Source organism: Mastomys coucha, unplaced genomic scaffold (assembly GCF_008632895.1).
Source record: "Mastomys coucha isolate ucsf_1 unplaced genomic scaffold, UCSF_Mcou_1 pScaffold22, whole genome shotgun sequence".
Classification (NCBI taxonomy): domain Eukaryota; kingdom Metazoa; phylum Chordata; class Mammalia; order Rodentia; family Muridae; genus Mastomys; species Mastomys coucha.
Genome location: NW_022196905.1, coordinates 49,528,740 through 49,539,639, shown reverse-complemented (window position 1 = coordinate 49,539,639; position 10,900 = coordinate 49,528,740). Strand labels below are relative to the sequence as shown.

Sequence of the window (10,900 nt, the reverse complement as noted above, 5' to 3'; positions counted from 1 at the left end):
AGAAAATTGTTCATTAATTATATGAACACTGGTGGTTTATCCATGCTCTTTTGATTGGGCAAACACTCGTGCATATAAAAACAGCACTAATCTGACTTACTAGCTTACTTTAAAAAGTACTTGAACTTTGGATATTGTAAAAATAACTTTTATTCTTCTTTCTGCTGATGTACTTGTAATCTCAGAGGTTTTCTTCTGAATAAGCTCAACCTTTATCATGCTTTATACTTCTTTCTGAACTGACTGGCTAGCTCAACTCAGCTCTTCAGGCTCAAACTCTCCTGCAAGCTGACTAATTAAATACAGCTCCTCTCAACTTCTCATTTTTCCTCCTGTACCTCCTCTTGCTTCCCTGCTAACATGATGTGAGCAGTACTATCTCAACAAGGATCCTTTTGCCAAATGGTTACATCATAAGGTGAAAAATAGTAAAGCCAGTCATAACCTGAACCTTTTGTAATTGTGGTCTGCAATAAATATTTTAACCTTTAAGATATTTTTCTTAAGTATTTTGTTACAATGATGAAAGGTAATTTACTACGGGTGAATAAAAGTGTATATTAATGAATTTTGTATTAATTCAGGTCCACTCACCCCTACAACTTGAAATTATTGACTGTATACTCAATCCCAACATTACTAAATTCACAATGAAAAAGGAAAAACTTTTCCCATCTCTTAAAGGAGATTGCTATGGTGATAAAATAATTCAGGTATCCATACCTGTGTTTTAAGAGATGCAAATAAATGCCAATATTTTATATTAAAAATATACACTAAATACAAAGTGACAAGCATGTTTCCCATTATTTTAGTTAGGTCACCAAAAAATATTGATTGATTTGTGCCCTGAAGCATCAGGTAACTGTGCCTCTGGGTTTATAGGGGCAATAAACTATACTATATAACTCCCATGTTCTACTCCTGTTGCATTAACTAAGCAACAGAGGTATATAAGAATTTTGTTGTCAAATTTACAAAGCAAGTACCAGATATCTTTGCATAGTACATTTAAAGTCTGATTTACATTTGCTTCCTTATATGCTGTTCTGCCACTAAAAACCTTAATTACTTCTATTGTTGTATATCCAAAATTATACATCTTGTGGATTACTTTAAAGCTCACAGTCCATTCAGTCCTTCTCAAAACTTTAATTCTCTTGCTATGCAATGTATATTTTGAATAGGAATGTCTTTATTTTATACTTAATTAGTATTTGTAAAGTCCGTTCTTGTTATTTATAAAATTGAAGCATAAAATTTGTTTCAATTATCACTTTTAGTAAGTATTGCAGGATATTGCCTAGAGGCTTTTAATACTTTCTCACCTTTTCAGAAATCTTGGTGAATTAAAAAAATTGCTACAAGATAAAAAGCAAAAATCACTATGTATTAATAATTAAAACAAAAATAAACATAATATGAACAGTCTAAACTGGCAAAGATATCATAAAAGGTGTTGAGCACTCAAGCTTTAAGCACTTCTTTTATTTTACCCACATGTAAACACAAAAGTTTATGCTCTGTGAATAAATCATCTGTTAAATTTATGTGGTCATTAAGTCTTTGTTTTATCCTTTCTTATGCTGATACACCATTTTATTGACTCTGTGAATGTGAACAGAACATTGTTGCCCAGAATTTGAACTAATATAAAATCACTGCATGTTACCAAAGTTAATCTTTGGAAAATAAATTCTAACTATTATCAAACTCTTGCAAAATTTTCTACTCTAATTGATACAAATGTGATTCTATACCAAACGTTCTCCTTAATGCTAGACATTATCATGATTTTACTTTTTCCACTTGAAGTAGTATAAGATAGTATTGCGTTACTCTCTTTATTATCATTACCTAGAATAATAATTAGTAATATTGAAGTCATTGGTAGACTCAGAGGCCAGCCGCGTCCTGTCCTCTCATGGTCCTGATGCTCATTCCCAGGCCCAGCAGGGTTGGACCTGTCCTGTGGGCTGTCATGCAGCTCTTCTGAGGAGCTACCCCTGGGGCCATCCTCTGAGTCCTGCCCATCTTCCGGTGCTCTATCTTCCGTGTTCTCCCCCTTCTGAGATGTGGCCTCACCATTCACAGGTGCTGACGGATCCGTGCTGGACTCATCCTCTGTCATCTCTCTGGGAGCCTGCTCCCCCAGCTGCTCCTCTGTCTTCTTACTATCGGCCTGTTCCTTCTCGGCTCCAGCCTTGTTCACCTTCTGGAGAGCCTCAACTTTTGGCCCCAGGACCCGTGACTTGAGCCGGGTGGAGACCTCTGCTGCCTTCGCCATCACATCCTTGTTGGCCTTGTAGGGGAGAATCTTCTTCAGCGTTGCCACCACATCTGTGTTCTTCTGAAGGATCTGAGAGGTTACCTGCAGGGTCTCCAGTTCTTCTAGTGCACTCAGACCTTTCCTCACATCTGGGTTATCAACCTTCAGTGCAAATTTGATCTCGCTGTGCAGCTTTTGCAGTCTCTCCTCTATGAAAGGTTCTTTTTTCTTCTCCCCCTTCCTGTCCAGTGAGAGACCCTCTGACCGCTTCCGTGTCCACTTCACCTTCACAGGCCTGGCTCGAGGCTTCTTGTCTTGCCTCCCTCTCTTCTACTTCTGGCCAGGCTTCCCTGCAGACGCTGAGCCTGGCAGTTGGGACTTCTTGGCCAACTTCTTCCCCTCTTTCCCAAGCTCCCACTCAGGCTCTGAGTCAGAGGACGATGGTGTGCTACGGCCTCGAGCCTTGCGGCTACTCTTCTTCACAGGCTCTTCATCCTCCAGCTCCTCCCCACTGCTGCCCCCACGCTCTGCCCGCTCCTTGTGCCACTCTTTTTCCTCCCTATCCTGTTCTTGAAGTCTCCGAAGTTCTTCTTCCTGCTCCCGACGCCTCCGAGCCTCCAGCTCCTGCCTTCGCTCTTCATCACATCTTTTCCATTCACTGATGCGGTCCACTTCACCACTGTCACTGTCACTGTCACTACTGGAGGTGGAAGGTGGTCATTCTGGCTTTGGTCTCCACCCTCTGGGTTTTGGGAGTGGCTTCTCAGCTGGCTTTCTGCCTCTAGCGGGTTTCTTGAAGGACACATCTGAGTCTGAGGAGGAGGAGGACGACGAGGAGGAGGATGGAGCCGGCTGTGCAGCAACCACAGGCTCCTCCTTGGCCCCGTCCAAGTCGGCTTTGGAGTCTGAATCCAAGGTTGACAGCACCTTCTTCTTGTGTCGTTCCAGAGGACCTCACTGTGGTGTCCGGGCCACTGTCTTCTTCTCTGGGGTAAAATCCTGGTCACTGGTCTTCTCTGATTCAGATTTACTACATACTTTAAGGTATTGACCACAATTCCTATCATGATTTGTAGATTTTATTTGAACTTCTTATGAAATTTTGATTGAAAAAATACTATTTACCCAAAATGAGTGGAGTATAACAGTTCTTTACAATTTTTGTCAATATCTTCCAGCCTTCAGTTTACCACATCCTTTATGGTATTGACCACAATTCCTATCATGATGTGTAGTTTTTATTTGAACTTCTTGTGAAATTTTGATCGAAAAAAATACTATTCCCCCAAAATGAGTGGCGTATAACAGTTCTTTTGTGTGTGTGTGTGTGTGTGTGTGTTACTATGTCTAAATGGCTGAGGGAAATTAATTAAAATGAGAAAGATTTGTTTGGGCTCATTAGTTTAGAGAAAAATATGAGCTAGAGGAAAGTTCTTTGCCTCCTGATAGTCAGTAAGCAGAGAGAATGATAGGGCAGGTCCAGGACAACTTACACACATCAAGAATAGGGAAATGCCAGGGCCAATAAGTGGGAGAGGGTGGAGTGGCAAGCTTGGGGATCGGGGAGGAAACAGGGGTTTGTTCTTGTTGTTTTTGTTTCTTTGTTTTTTGGAGGGGAAACTGGGAAAGGAGAAATCATATGACATGTAAATAAAGAAAATATCTAATTAAAAAAAAGAATATGACTCTAGTGATGTTAATAAATAACCGTACCTTAAACAGTTTCTTCTCCTTCCCCATAGAGCTGTACAGTTGGGCCAAGCCTTCAACACATGAGCTTCTATTGAGCATATTCCGTATCCAAACTGTAATGGGAATAAATAGGTTAATAAATTCTATGACACCAAATAAGTAGGAACATGGTAGAAAGTAGTATTAAATACAATCCATAGACTATGGCTCCAGTTTAGTCCAAGAAGTTTCCCTATCCCAAAAATAATTGTCAAGGACAAACAAATGTATCTTCTAGGATAGAAGAAGATTCATAGAACATTATATTTAGTATTCAGAAAGAGAGGAAGACCAAGCTGACATGGATTTTCCTATACCACCTCTTGGTTCAACCAAATCATTTATATTTATACATTATTGACTTATATACTCATTTAGTTTGTGAGTAGGGTGTAGGTTGGTGAACATATTGCAGGAGTTCTTAAGTCTCTTTTACCATGTGCATTCTGCAGTTTGAATTCAGATCATTAGGCTTGGTGGTAAGCACCTTTATCTACTGAAAAAAAAATCTCTCCCACCCCTTCACTTATTTCTAGCCTGCATTAAGTAACAGTGAATTAAGTAACAGTACTTTGTGAATTTTAGCTACTAATCTCCGTAATTATTATCTGTATTGGATCAAACACAGCTCAGATTTTTTTTCTTTATTTGGGTATTAGAATTTCAGGATAAGTGTAATAGGTTAACAAAACTGTGTGTTTAAACAAAGATACATATGAAGGATGCATGGATTTTACATTTGAAGTCTTTTTGACATACTTTTCATAATATGTTTTAAACTTTAATGGAAAAATTTACTCTACCTCCTATATGTGGGAATGTAACTATGAATAGATGTAGAAATATAGATAAACTAAAGATGCATTGCTATAAGGCACAAGCAGCTACAAGGTTAGGTTAAAGCAGGGTGTACTGCTTTTCCTACAAGTCTTTTTGTGTTCATATTGCATGGACTCTGGACAGGTAAAAACAGGAGAGGGATAAGATCAAAAGTCTGCTTATGAACTAAAGTATGTGGGCAAAGAATTATTTCTACCAAATGAAATAAATTCTCAGTTCAAGTAACTCCAGCCCTGAGATATTGGGTCCTTGAAGGGGGCTGTGGTACTATTTTGGTTTATCTAACCTTAATTTTCTCCTGATATTATGAGTCATTTTTCTTCTCAAAATTCTTTAGAATTTGCAGTGAAAATCTTGGTTGTTACATTTTACAGATCACTTCAGATTCTCTAGTAAAGATGTCTGTACGTTCCTATGTGTATTTGAAGATGACTTGCATCTTCAAAGGGAGGTTAGAAAAGGTAAGAATTTAGGGAAAGAAATGAATTGACTGGATTTTCAGGATTTTTAGATTTTGTTTTTCTATTCTATTACTATTATTATTATTATTATTATTATTATTATTATTATTATTGTTATTATTCATTCTACTCCTGGCAAAGATCTTTCTAATCATCTCCAAAACATAAAAATAAAGCATCTGTTAAAGAAAATTCTTATCATTTAGAATATACATATATGTATGTATGTATATATATATATATATATATATATATATATATATATATATATATATATATATATGCTCAGAGATTCAATATATATTACAGGAAGAATTTAATAGCATAAATCTGTACTTAATAAATTATTAATTTTATTGAAGCATTATGCCATTAGAAATTTATTAGTTTTATATTTCTATTAAACTAATAAGAGATTAAACCAGAACAGATCCTTATATGGACCTTGAATATTAATACAGTTGAAAACAAATTTGTATCAGTATTGCAGTGGTACCTTCTTTCCAAAACCTAAAATCATCTCTATTATATTTAAAATTTTTTATCTAACATATAATAAGTTCATATCCTATCTAAATCCTGGGTACAAATGTGATTCAAATACTGTGGAATCTCAACTTCAAAGAGTGACATGTTGTAAGAAGTTTCAACTAGTGGTTTCTTGTGTGTCCCAATTTCTAAATAGTACTAAAATGTGCAACAGCAGAATAAGTGTCTGAATTGAAATATTTTTAAAGGCGCAGAAAAGTACATAATGCTTGTGTTTATTCTTATTTCATACTGGGTATTCTAGAAAGTTGTCTATGCATCCCCTCAAGGGGCTTGCCCCTCGCCCCTATAGGAATTACCTTTGGCCTTGCACAAGTTTCTAGGCCCACCAATGGACTGATCTGATCTCTGCTTCTGTATATACCAAGGAGCACTAGATTTAGTGGCTTTTGAGTACATTGTGCTTCACTGACTATGTCCAGATTAGCTTGCTCCATTGAACAGGACAGAAAGAAAAAAGAGCTTTACTACAGAGGAAAAACAGTCCATGTGGATCAGCATGTGACACAATGAAGTTTTTTTCGATTCTTATTCTCTAGTCACTTTGAGCAACTTGTTGACATTTGCCAAATTCTGTGTTCTCCTTTATTTTCTGTTTTTTCTTTTCTTATTTTTTTCCTTAAAGAAAACAAAGAATGGTTGATTTTTAACAGGTGCTAATGTGGGCATTTGTGAATGTGTTGAGACTATTGACAACTGATTTCATTAGAAAATAGGGAAATTCCATAGAGATTCTACTTCCCTGACCAATCCAGGCACATGCAAAGCACTGGCACAATGCATTCTTGTGACAAATTATGAGAAAGACATTTGTTGCATATATTAAACTTTACAGCTGGAACTTCCATACAGTTTTGGATTTCCACATGGAGAGGTTATAAAAACAATAGCGTTTTTTTCTTAATGATTCAGCATCTCAGGTATGCAGTAAAATATGTTTTGATTAATTATTGAAATTGCCTGCAGTTTCACAAACTGGGTTCTTTCAGAGGAGGGAACAAAGGACCTGAAATAGAGGATTCGAAATGCAAAGAGAAATCATGAAATCAAGTTGAAATAGCCCAATCAAGACTTCACTTAGATAAACCAGGGTTTGTATAGTCACAGGAGAAACCGAAACCAAATCTCTAGATTACATGATATTTGCATAACATAAACACTGTAAAAAAGGTTCAGGTGACAAAGTCCCCAGGTTCAGAAGATCTTCAGGTGGTTGGCTTAGTCAAGTGGTGGGCAGGGCATTTGTCTTAGCTCCCCAAGTGGAAGCTTCCAAGCAGAGACTGCCAGAAGTCTGATGGCTGAGGGGAAGGAGGAAGTAACAAATTATCACTTAGAATAAAAAGTATTAAAGATAACATAATATTTACAGGTATGCACTTTAAACATTCGTTGCAATTGATATCTGAGAACATGTTTTTCTTTTTTTATTTTTTAGTGGTTGGCATGAGTTTGATTCTTTAAACTTTGCTTAGAAAATTTAAAAAAAAAATCATAACTGCAAAACTATTGTGAACACCAATAATTTTATGTTTTATCCAGTGGTAAACACCATGTGCATTGCTGGGCAGTCAGAAAGGTGTTTGCATTATGTGATAACATAACCTATATTATCCTGTCTTCTGGTTGGATATGGTGTCAGTCCAACTGTTAGATTTCTATGAATCTGATAAGACACCACGCCCAAAAGCCACCAAGGAGGAAAGGATTTATTTGTACTTAGGATTCCCTTGTTTCACTCCATCACTCAAGGATTTCAGGGTAAAATGTATGTAATGTCAGGAACTCAAAGGTAGCATCACATGCAGAAGGCATTGAGGAGTTGTTTAGTGGCTTACTATTCATAGCTTTCTCAGTCTTCTTTTGTGTAGCATCCAAGACCCTCAGCCCACTGATGTCACTGCCTACAGAGATCTGGGCCCTCCCATGTCAGTGATCAACTCAGGAAACTGCAGACTTATCTCATGGAGACATCTTCTCAGTTGAGTTTCCATCTTCTCAAACAGCTCTAGTGTGTTTCAAGCCACTACAAGGCAGTGGTGGCACACACCTTTAATATCAGAACTTGGAGAGGGGCCGAAGCAGTGGGATTTCTAAGTTTGAGGACAGCCTGCCTGGTCTACAGAGTGAGTTCCAGGACAGCAAGGGCTATACAGAGTACCCTGTCTTGAGCCACCACCACCCCCCCAAAAAATGAACTAGCCATCATATATCGTTATTAAAATCTATAATAGTTTGGTATGCTGTATTCTTAATGATTCCCACCAATCTAAACAATTTCATTGCTAACATATGACCTTCTTGTTTTAAAATTATCTCAGTTCTTAATGTTTTCTAAGTGCCCATCTTTTTATATTTGTCTAAGCAGCCATCTCCCTCTGACATTCACATTATGTAGTACCTCCTCACTAATCTATTTGTCTATAGAAAGGGCCAATCTTTATTTCCTATGATAGTTCTATATTAATAGGCTTAGGATCTTTATGTCATTGACTATTTTAAGAAGTTGCTGAGGCTAAATAAGTCTTTTAATTCAACTTTTCCTGATCAGTGACTGTGTGATATAGCACAGTGTTTAATTTTTTAATAAAAGTTGTTCAGCATTCAGTTGGACAGTAAGCACTGGATTTTGAATAAAATTCTAATCCTTATTAATATGAAACATTCATTTGCATGATACTGCTTTATCAGAAAAATGTCACAAGATTTCAAATTGCCTACCCCATTTCTTGAGAAAACAAGATAGAATAAATCTACCATTTTCCTTGAAAATCATTCACAGCAGATGAAGAGACCCGACATGCCTTCATTTCTGCTTTATTCAGCAAGGACCATTCATCCACAAATGCTAAAATCCTTTTAGTAGCTGGGAATTTTTATCACTGAGCAGAAAGGGTCTTTATAACTATTTATCTTTACTATGCTGTCAGAAAATCTGTGAGCTTCTGACAGCCCTATATTTAATGAACTGGAATCCCCCATTTCAACATGCTGAAATTCTGCCTTTTTCACCCTACCTGCATAATTTTCTCTCTTGTGTTACAGTACAAGTCTGTACAGTAGTCTGCACTTAATCTCCACATCTCATCTTCCCAATTCATCATGTTGGAAAGAATTCAACATCCTATAATTTTACCCTCCATTGAACTAGAGTGATTTCTACATTTAGATTATTCAGCACCATTAAAAGAACTTTGTTTTCCCCTAGCATTTAATTCTACTATAATCCACTGTCAAATGCATTAAATAACAGCACTGAGATTCCGTCACTGGCACAAAGAACTGGCAAGTAGAAGCAAGTGTTTAGAAATCTCTTCGTGAACCACTATAATAATCACATCGTTATTATTGAACCATTTTAGGGATATTCTCTTCCATGTGAAATCAAAATCAGTTGCTCAAATAACAGTGCTTGTTATGCTACACAATGTTATTTTCAGTCTTGCATAAAAAAAAGACCAAATAGGATGCTTCAGTTTAGAAGTAGACATTTTCCTTGGTGTATGATCCTTGGGGATAACTGTTGTGGAAAACAAATGCCAAAGCTTACATGTGGTGATCCGAAGGCAACCTTGGAGAACTAATTCTTTCTTTTCGTTATGTGGTTGGCTAAGAGAAAACTCAGGAGTTCAGGTCTTCAGGGTTAGCAGCAAAACCCTTTATCTTCTGAGCCGTGTTTCTGTCTCTATGAAGGGACACCATTTTTATGTATTCATTCATACAAGTAAAGGATATTTTCCTTTTGGAAAATAGAATTTAGTTCTCTTTTCCTTGAGACTACTGATTGGGTGATAATGTAAGCAGTAAAAGAAGAAAGAAACATTGCCCTCAGTTCAGAGGGCCTATAGTTAGGAAGCATTTCATCTGTGAAAGCACAGAAGGGAGCAGAGTTGCTAATCTCATAAACAGAATCAGAGAGAGGCATACAAAAGAAGATTGTGGTAGGACATGTTCTTCATGGACATACCCACAGGCTTTTATTTCTTCTAACACATCTCTTCCTAGCATCCTCATGATCATTATGTCCTCATGATCCAGTCACCTTTCAATATGCCACAAGGTATAACAAAGCCTTCAACACTAGAGCCTTTTGAGTGGAGTATATTAACCCAAAATTTACTTAACTCATCCTATAATATCTACTTCCCCAGTTGTGAGACCATAACAGCCACATGCAGGCTTCCAAGTATCTAGGCCAAATTCCCTAGCAGAGATTCCATCCTACAACATCTCCATACATGAGAAATGCCATTGAAGACCTTCCAAAAATCCCAGCCAAAATCACATCCATAGAACTGATTAGTCAACAACTTAGTTGCAAGAAATCCATTTTGTTTTAATTCACTAAACTCTGGAGTGATTTATGATGCAATAAAGTTAACTGAGATACATCTCTATAGTGTACCATACTTAGAGTTAAATAGATGCCTTTTCTGTATAGCAGTGAATGCAGAATTACAATACAAATGGCTCTAGTTGAAGTTCTTCTTGTCTTACATATGAGTGATGCCAGTATTTAGCCATGACTGAACTATTTAGTTGGGTCTCATGAATATCTTTTATTTCTTTTGTTTGAAGCATGAAATAAGAATGTTAATTATGCTTTTTAGGTTAATATAGGTGTGAAACATAGAAAAGTGACTGATAAACAGCTGGTATCTACCTTAGCTATCTTCAATTTCCTGATGAGAGTATTTGTATCTTTTCTTAAACTTTATTTAATGTGAATTATGATTTTGACTGCAATTATCCTTCTGTGAGGGTATCAGATCTCTGAGAACTGGAGTGAAGGGCAGTTATGAGCTGTCATGTGTATGCTAGGAGCTGAAGAAGCCTATGGAAGAGAAGCCAGTGTTCTTAACACTTCCAAACCAAAAATGTCCATAAATGTCCAGGAAAGACCTTTGGTAACTTGACCCTTTTCTTCTTGGATGGCTACTTTTCCATGATTCCTACCTCATACTATCAGATCTCTAAATGGATGATAAGATCTACCTTCACTTCTGTAAGTTACACATCAATTTTCTCTGCTTATCTTTTCTAGATTCCATTC

General features: G+C 36.9%; 1 pseudogene; it reads right to left on the bottom strand.

The window, feature by feature from the left end:
- Positions 1 to 1,853: 1,853 nt before the first annotated feature.
- LOC116104534 lies at positions 1,854 to 8,951 on the bottom strand (annotated as a pseudogene).
- Positions 8,952 to 10,900: the final 1,949 nt, after the last annotated feature.